An 8,333-nucleotide genomic window follows, 5' to 3' on the forward strand; every position below is an offset into this window, starting at 1 on the left:
AGCCAGAAGCTTCAAAGCCGGCCCCTTCACCAAAAATCTCAAGGGCGAAGCCATTGGCAACTGCACCTCCTGAAGACTGTGTGCAGTCTGAAGACTTATCACGCGTCTCCAAGCCCCAGAAGGCCAAGATGCCTCTGTCTCACACTGGCAAAGAGCTAACAACTGCTGCCATTCTGCGCAATGACGACATTGATCTGTCAAGTGATGCAGATCTTGCAGATGACGCTCTTGAGCAACTCATCAAGAGCAAAGAAGAAGCAGAAATCTTCAATGATCTGCCTCTCTTTGATGTCACCATCATCCACAACTTCATTGACGAGTGGTTTGACACGCCAAACATCAGCTTTGAAGATCTGTAGCTACCCATTGGCCTTAGTGTCACCTTCCAAGGCGCCATTGCTTCAGAACTTGCTATTGCCCAGCGCATTGTTGAACTGAAGCAGAAGATTGACTATGAAAAGGCTCAGTTCAAGAAGCATATGGCCAAGCTCGGCGTGCAAGAAGTGAAGAACTTCAAGACAATGATGCACGAGCTCAAGGAAGCCTTTGTGAAGAAGCATGCAGAAGCTCAGGGTTCACGTGAGTGCATGAAGACTCTGGCTGACAGATGTGTGCAAACCTATAATGAGGCTGAGAAGCGCAAGGCACTTGGGCGTCCTGGCATCGACCCCAGGATGGCCGCAAAGAAGAAGAAGAAGCCTGCTACGGCTGAACCTGATGCACCAAGGCAAGAAGCAGTTCCGATTATCTTCCCAACTAGACTGACTGGCTCGAAGCCAAAAAGCCGGTCAACAGCTTCAGAGCTCAAGAAGACAAGGACTGCTGAGGCTGAAGCCGGGAAGAGGAAACACTCTGAAGCCTCTCCTACTGCCCCCTCCAAGAAGAAGAGGAAGAGCAAGAAAGCTCGGGCTACTTCCACAAAGCCCTTGATAGTTGAACCCATTTCTATGGTTCATCCTGACGCAGAACGTCAACTAACAGTTCATGAGCCTGCTTCCACAGAGGCTCCTGAAGCTGAAGACATTCCAGCAGCTGATCCCATCCCTGCTGAAGACATTGGTCATCATGACAATGTAGAAGATGATGCAGTCCTTTCTCAGTTTGAAAACAATGAACTCATCAGCATTGGTCGTCCACTGACGCCAATTGCATAGGATGCTTCATGGGTGGATCGCCCACAAGAGGAAGAAGACTATGAGGCCCAGCCCACTCCAACTCCACAGGCATCGTCTGCACTCCGCAGGCTTCGCAAAGGTCCAAGGCCTCAAGTCTCTGCTGAAGACACTCCGGCTGCATCAGCCGCAGAAGAAGAAGTACCACAAGATCCCACTCCCCTGTTCCACCAAGAAGCAGTTCTTCAGGAGAACGTGCCTGTGACCGACCCTCCAGCTAGTCAAGTGGAGGATGAAAATCTTGAGGCTGCCACAACCAACAATGAAGCTAATGTGGAGCCCTCCCCAGCAAAAGCTTCAGAAGACAGCGAAGCCACTGATCCTGCCACTTCTGTTCCTGAGTCTGCTGCCGGTCCCCAATTCAACTATCATGTTGAGCACAGGCCTCAGGTCCAGAAGCCAATCCCAAGACTGCCAAGGTTTCTAGGTCATGCATCAGCACCTGGCTCCTTCAACATCAATGGATTCAGGGCAGACAACACGTTCTTCAATAGCTCCAGGAACCCCTACTCAAGGGAAAGGATATCATCTGATCGGTTCTGGAGCTATCCTCAGCGAAGCTATTACTCTTGCATTCTTTACAACCAAGGTCGCATCTTCCCACACAAGCGCCTTGACGTTGAAGCTATAGCTGGTCTGCCCTGTCTAGAAGAAGCGTTGGATTGCTTCAAGCAAGTGGGTCTGCTGCAGTTTGTTACTGATGAAGAGCATTGGAATGAAGAGCTGCTGCTACAATTCTATGCCACACTTCACATCAAAGGGTACAATAGAGATCCGAAGACTTGGGTCCTGGAGTGGATGACTGGCAACGTTCATCATGAAGCCAATGCATTTGACATCATTGAGCTCACTGGCTTGCCCACTCCTGGCGATCTCTTCGAGCAAGGCTGTCAGCTGCATGCTGAAGCTATTGAGAGCATATTTCAGCGGCCAGAACCTGATATGAGTCAAATGCTCAGCATGATGAAGCCATTGCCCCAAGATGCTGCTTATCCTACAGAGTTCTTCGTTGAAGACCTTGAGTACCTGCCCAGAACCATCTATCACATCATCAGGCGAACTCTCTGGCCTATCAAAGGGCACTCTCCAAATGCCAAGCTTCAGGGTGCAATGAAGACTTTGGTCTTCTATATACTTCATGGCAAATGCTTCAATGCACAGGACTTCTTCATACGCCAACTTGCTGCATCAGGCATTGATCTGTTTGGTTTGAAGTTCTACGCCCCTTGGGTCATGCGGCTGATCAAGCTACACTCCGCCATCTCGTATCAGCCCTCAGCCCGCAACCATCGGATCTTCTTGCTTGACGTGGACATGTCTCCTGAAGCCATATATTCTGAGCCTGCCAAGCAACCTCTAAGTCTTCAGAATGCAGACCATCAGAGTTTTACTCAGAATGTTGAAGGCGTTGAAGCAGTTTCTCGGGTGTATCCTTTGGCTGGCACTATACGTGCACCACACCCTGCTTCCACTGAAGCCACTGACAGTGCCACTGCTCCAAGACCCAAGAAGCGCACTCGTGTTGTCAACGACCGAGAGCTTCTTGTGGCTCTACATCAGAAACAGGATAGGCATCATGACTGGCTGAAGCGTTAGATGAAAAGCCTCTTGGTGGATGTTAATCGCACTCGAAATCTTGCCACCAAGAATGCTTTCGTTGCCCATGAAACCTGTCGCCACACATGGAAAGGGCTCACAATGATGTCTTCTAAAGCTGATCTTCAAGAGGATGGCTTCTCTGAGAGATTCAAGTTTGACTCCACACCTCCTCGAAGGGTTGTGCTGCTAGGAACTCCATCCCTTGAAGACTCTGAGTTCTCTTCCTCTACTGCCACAGTGACTGCCAGAATTATTGAGAAAGAAGACGATGCTACTTCACCAGCACCTCCTTCAGCACCTCCAAGCTCTTCTGCACCGCCAAACAACATCAACAACCCTGCTACTTCACCTACTCCTCATGGGAACAAGTAGAGGCTCTATGTCTTCAAACCTTTTTGGTCATTACTGACAAAAGGGGGAGAAGCATATGAGATTGATAGTCTTCAAGCGGGTCCATATGGGCGGGTGCTTTATATTTTGCTTCATGCTTAAAACTCTCGTTTTTGCTACATTTGGTTCTTATGAGCTGTAACACTTAAACTAGATGGTCGTCTGCTACTTATTTGCCACCTTGTTTTGCGAAGATAAATTCCGCATGTGCGACGATAAATTCCGCACTTAGCTCATTCTGCAGACGTCCATTTTCCATTATGCATGGCATTATCTTCATATACTTTCACACGCATAGTGGATTGTCATCATAAGTTGAAGTGGATCTCCACAAGTACAACCTGCCATGTGCATTTGCATTCCAAAAGCAAATTAACTTATATGCACATCTTCAGGGGGAGCCCTTGCAACTTATGAAGACAATTCTTTATCCTTTACAATTTCACAGATTATATTCCCCATTGAAAACTTCAACTAGTTTGTCATCAATCACCAAAAAGGGGGAGATTGTAAGTGCATCTAGTGCCACCCCTAGTTGGTTTTGGAGTATTGACGACAAACCTAGTTGAGGGACTAATGTGTTTGTGAGAATTGCAGGATAACACAGGTAGAAGTCCCTCATTGATTCGGTTTTACTACCAGAGATGACCCCTAAAAATGTATGAAGACATTGAAGTCAAAGGTGGTATATGAAGATATTCACATTGAAGACTATGACAAGAGAAGACACTATATGAAGCCTATGGAGCTCGAAGACTTAGATCTTTCGTAGTTCTTTTTCTTTTGTGTTGGGTCATAGGAACCACCGTACTGTTAAGTGGGGTCCAAGAGAACCAGTCAGAATGACTGAAGTGATGCCTAAACCAAAAACCTATGTCTTCGAGTGAAGACTATGAGAGCGAATCTTGTCCAGAGTCGGACAAGTCAGCTTTGCTTGTAGCCCAAGTAAAGTTGTCATGTGAGTTTGAAATCTGACTTTTGGAACACGTGTCAGTTCCTTAGTGACCCAGGGTCATTTCGGACAAATCAGGTCGAGTTGCCAAGTGGCTATAAATAGCCCACCCCCTACAACCATAAACGGTTGGCTGCTCAGATTGAAAGTACGGCTTTGTCGTTTGAGAGCAACCCACCTCGAAGCCTTTGAGAGAGAATTCCTTGCGAGGATAAAGCCCTAACCACCAGAGCCAGAGAGAATTGGGCATCACTTAAGTCTTCTTGTCTGTGTGATCTGAAGACTTATTACACTTGAGGATTGTGCATCCTCCAGCCGGTTAGGCATCACGTTCTGAGCTTCCAAGAGACATTGTGGATTGCCAGTGAATGAAGTCTGTGAAGGTTTGGGAGTCTACCTTGAAGACTTACCAGAGTGATTGGGCGAGGTCTATGTGACCTTAGCTCAAGGAGAATACGGTGAGGACTGGGTGTCCCGAGCTGCGTGTTCAGGATTGGGTGTCCGGGACTGTGTGTCCTAAGGTTTAAATACCTAGCCGCTCCAACCAGACGTACAGTTGTCACAGCAACTGGAACTGGTCCAACAAATCATTGTCTTCAACGAGTCACTGGTTTCATCTTCACTTCACTTTACTTACTGTTACTCCTTGTGAAGTCATTGTATGTTTGCTCTATCATTTGTCTTCACTGAGTGACTGCGTGTTCTGTTTGACTTCACAATATCTTCCTACCTGATCCTTACTACCTAGCTGCTATTAGTCTTTGTGCTTTCACTTCATTGAATACTTGACTATGGTTTGCCTAGTGTAGTCTACCTTCCGCTGCATGGTAATAGGTTTAACTTTATCGTTTGTCTTCAAAACTTCCATGTTCTGAAGACTTTCATAAAAATCGCCTATTCACCCCCCTCTAGTCGATATAATGCACTTTCAATATCAATCTTCAAATAAAAATGACATCAGTTCTCGTGAGCGCTAAAGTTTCTGTTTTTTACAGCAAGTTCAACAAGACTTTCCACAAGTCTTCCCAACGGTTCTACTTGGCACAAACACTAATTAAACACAAAAAACACAACAAAAACAGAGGCTAAATAAATTATTTATTACTAAACAGGAGCAAAAACAAGGAATAAAAATAAAATTGGGTTGCCTCCCTACAAGCGCTATCGTTTAACGCCCCTAGCTAGGCATAAAAGCGAGGATAGATCTAGGTATTGCCATCTTTGGTAGGCAATCCATAAGTGGCTCTCATGATAGTTTCATATGGCAATTTTATTTTCTTTCTAGGAAAGTGTTCCATGCCCTTCTTTAATGGAAATTGAAATCTAATATTCCCTTCCTTCATATCAATAATCACACCAACCGTTCTAAGGAAAGGTCTACCAAGAATAATAGGGCAAGAAGGATTGCAATCTATATCAAGAACAATGAAATCTACGGGCACATAATTCCTATTTGCAACAATAAGAACATCATTAATCCTTCCCATAGGTTTCTTAATAGTAGAATCCGCAAGATACAAGTTTAGAGAGCAATCATCAAAATTACGGAAATCTAGCAAATCACACAAAGTCTTGGGAATAGTAGAGACACTAGCACCCAAATCACACAAAGCATAAAACTCATGATCTTTAATTTTAATTTTAATAGTTGGTTCCCACTCATCATAGAGTTTTCTAGGGATAGAAACTTTCAACTCAACTTTTTCTTCATAAGATTGCATCAAGGCATCAACAATATGTTCGGTGAAGGCTTTCTTTTGACTATAAGCATGTGGAGAATTTAGCATGGATGTCAACAAGGAAATACAATCACTTAAAGAGAAACTTTAATAATTAAATTCCTTGAAATCCAATATAGTGGGTTTAGCAACATCTAGATTTTTATTTCTTTCAATCCCACTTTCATCAATTTCATCATAAAGATCTAAATACTCCGAATTTTTAGAACGCCTTCTAGGTAAAGGAAGATCATATTCAGTTTCATCAAGATTCATATTACAAAACAAAGATTTAATAGGAGACACATCAATAACTTTTAGATCTTCATCTTGATTTTCATAGGAATTGGAAGAACACGCTTTAATAAAGGCATCTTTGGAAGCACGCATCCTAGCGGTTCTTTCCTTGCACTCATCAATGGAAATTCTCATGGATTTGAGAGACTCATTGATATCATGCTTAGGAGGAATAGATCTAAGCTTTAAAGAATCAACCTCAAGAGAAATTATATCAACGTTCCTAGCCAAATCATCAACTTTAAGCAATTTCTCTTCAAGCAAAGCATTAAAATTCTTTTGTGAATTCATAAACTCTTTAACACTATTCTCAAATTCAGCGGGCATCTTATTATAATTTCCATAAGAGTTGTTGTAGGAATTCCCATAATTATTAGAAGGATTACTAGGGTATGGCCTAGGATTAAAATTCCCTCTATAAGTGTTGTTACCAAAATTATTCCTACCAACAAAATTCACATCCATAGATTCATTGTTATTCTCAATCAAAGTAGACAAAGGCATATCATTAGGATCAGAAGAAACACTCTTAGTAGCAAATAATTTCATAAGTTCATCCATCTTTCCACTCAAAACATTGATTTCTTCTATCGCATGCATTTTTTTATTAGAAGATCTTTCAGTATGCCATTGAGAATAATTAACCATAATATTATCTAGGAGTTTAGTAGCATCTCCTAAAGTGATTTCCATAAAAGTGCCTCCCGTGGCCGAATCTAAAAGATTTCTAGAAGCAAAATTCAATCCGGCATAAAATTTTTGTATAATCATCCACAAATTCAAACCATGAGTAGGGCAATTACATATCATTAATTTCATTCTCTCCCAAGCTTGTGCAACATGTTCATGATCAAGTTGCTTAAAGTTCATAATATCGGTTCTAAGAGAGATGATCTTAGCAGGAGGGAAATACTTCGAGATAAAAGCATCTTTGCACTTGTTCCAAGAATCAATACTATTTTTAGGCAAAGACAAAAACCAAGCTTTAGCACGATCTCTAACAGAAAAAGGAAATAAATTCAATTTAACGACATCATTATCGACATCTTTTTTCTTTTGCATATCACATAAATCAACGAAGCTATTCAGATGAGTAGCGGCATCTTCACTAGGAAGGCCGACGAATTGATCTTTCATAACAAGATTCAACAAAGCAGTATTGATTTCACAAGATTCAATATTAGCAAGAGGAGCAATCGGAGTGCAAAGGAAATCATTATTATTGGTATTGGTGAAGTCACACAATTTGGTAGTATCTTGAGCCATCGCGACAAACAAGCAATCCAACACACGAGCAAACAAGAGCAAATGGGCAAAAGAGGCAAATAGAGAGGGAGGATAGAGAGAGAGAGAGGGCGAATAAAACGGCAAGGGTGAAGTGGGGGAGAGGAAAACGAGAGGCAAATGGCAAATAATGTAATGCAAGAGATAGGGATTGTGATGGGTACTTGGTATGTTGACTTTTGCGTAGACTCCCCGGCAACGGCGCCAGAAATTCTTCTTGCTACCTCTTGAGCTTGCATTGGATTTCCCCGAAGAGGAAAGGATGATGCAGCAGAGTAGCGTAAGTATTTCCCTCAGTTTTTGAGAAGCAAGGTATCAATCCAGTAGGAGGCCACGCTCAAGTCCCTCATACCTGCACAAAACGATAGCTACTCGCAACCAACACGATTAGGGGTTGTCAATCCCTTCACGGTCACTTACGAGAGTGAGATCTGATAGATATAATATTTTTGGTATTTTTGGTATAGAGATGCAAAGTGAAAAGTAAAAGGCAAAGCAAGTTTAAAGTGATGGAGATTAATATGATGAGAATAGACCCGGGGGCCATAGGTTTCACTAGTGGCTTCTCTCAAGAGCATAAGTATTCTACGGTGGGTGAACAAATTACTGTTGAGCAATTGACAGAATTGAGCATAGTTATGAGAATATCTAGGCATGATCATGTATATAGGCATCACGTCCGTGACAAGTAGACCAAAACGATTTTGCATCTACTACTATTACTCCACTCATCGACTGCTTTCCAGCATGCATCTAGAGTATTAAGTTAAAAATAGAGTAACGCTTTAAGCAAGATGACATGATGTAGAGAGATAAATTCATGCAATATGAAATAAACCCCATCTTGTTATCCTCGATGGCAACGATGCAATATGTGCCTTGCTGCCCCTTCTGTCACTAGGAAGGGACACCGCAAGATTA

This window comes from Triticum aestivum, chromosome 1A (genome assembly GCF_018294505.1).
Source record: "Triticum aestivum cultivar Chinese Spring chromosome 1A, IWGSC CS RefSeq v2.1, whole genome shotgun sequence".
Lineage (NCBI taxonomy): Eukaryota > Viridiplantae > Streptophyta > Magnoliopsida > Poales > Poaceae > Triticum > Triticum aestivum.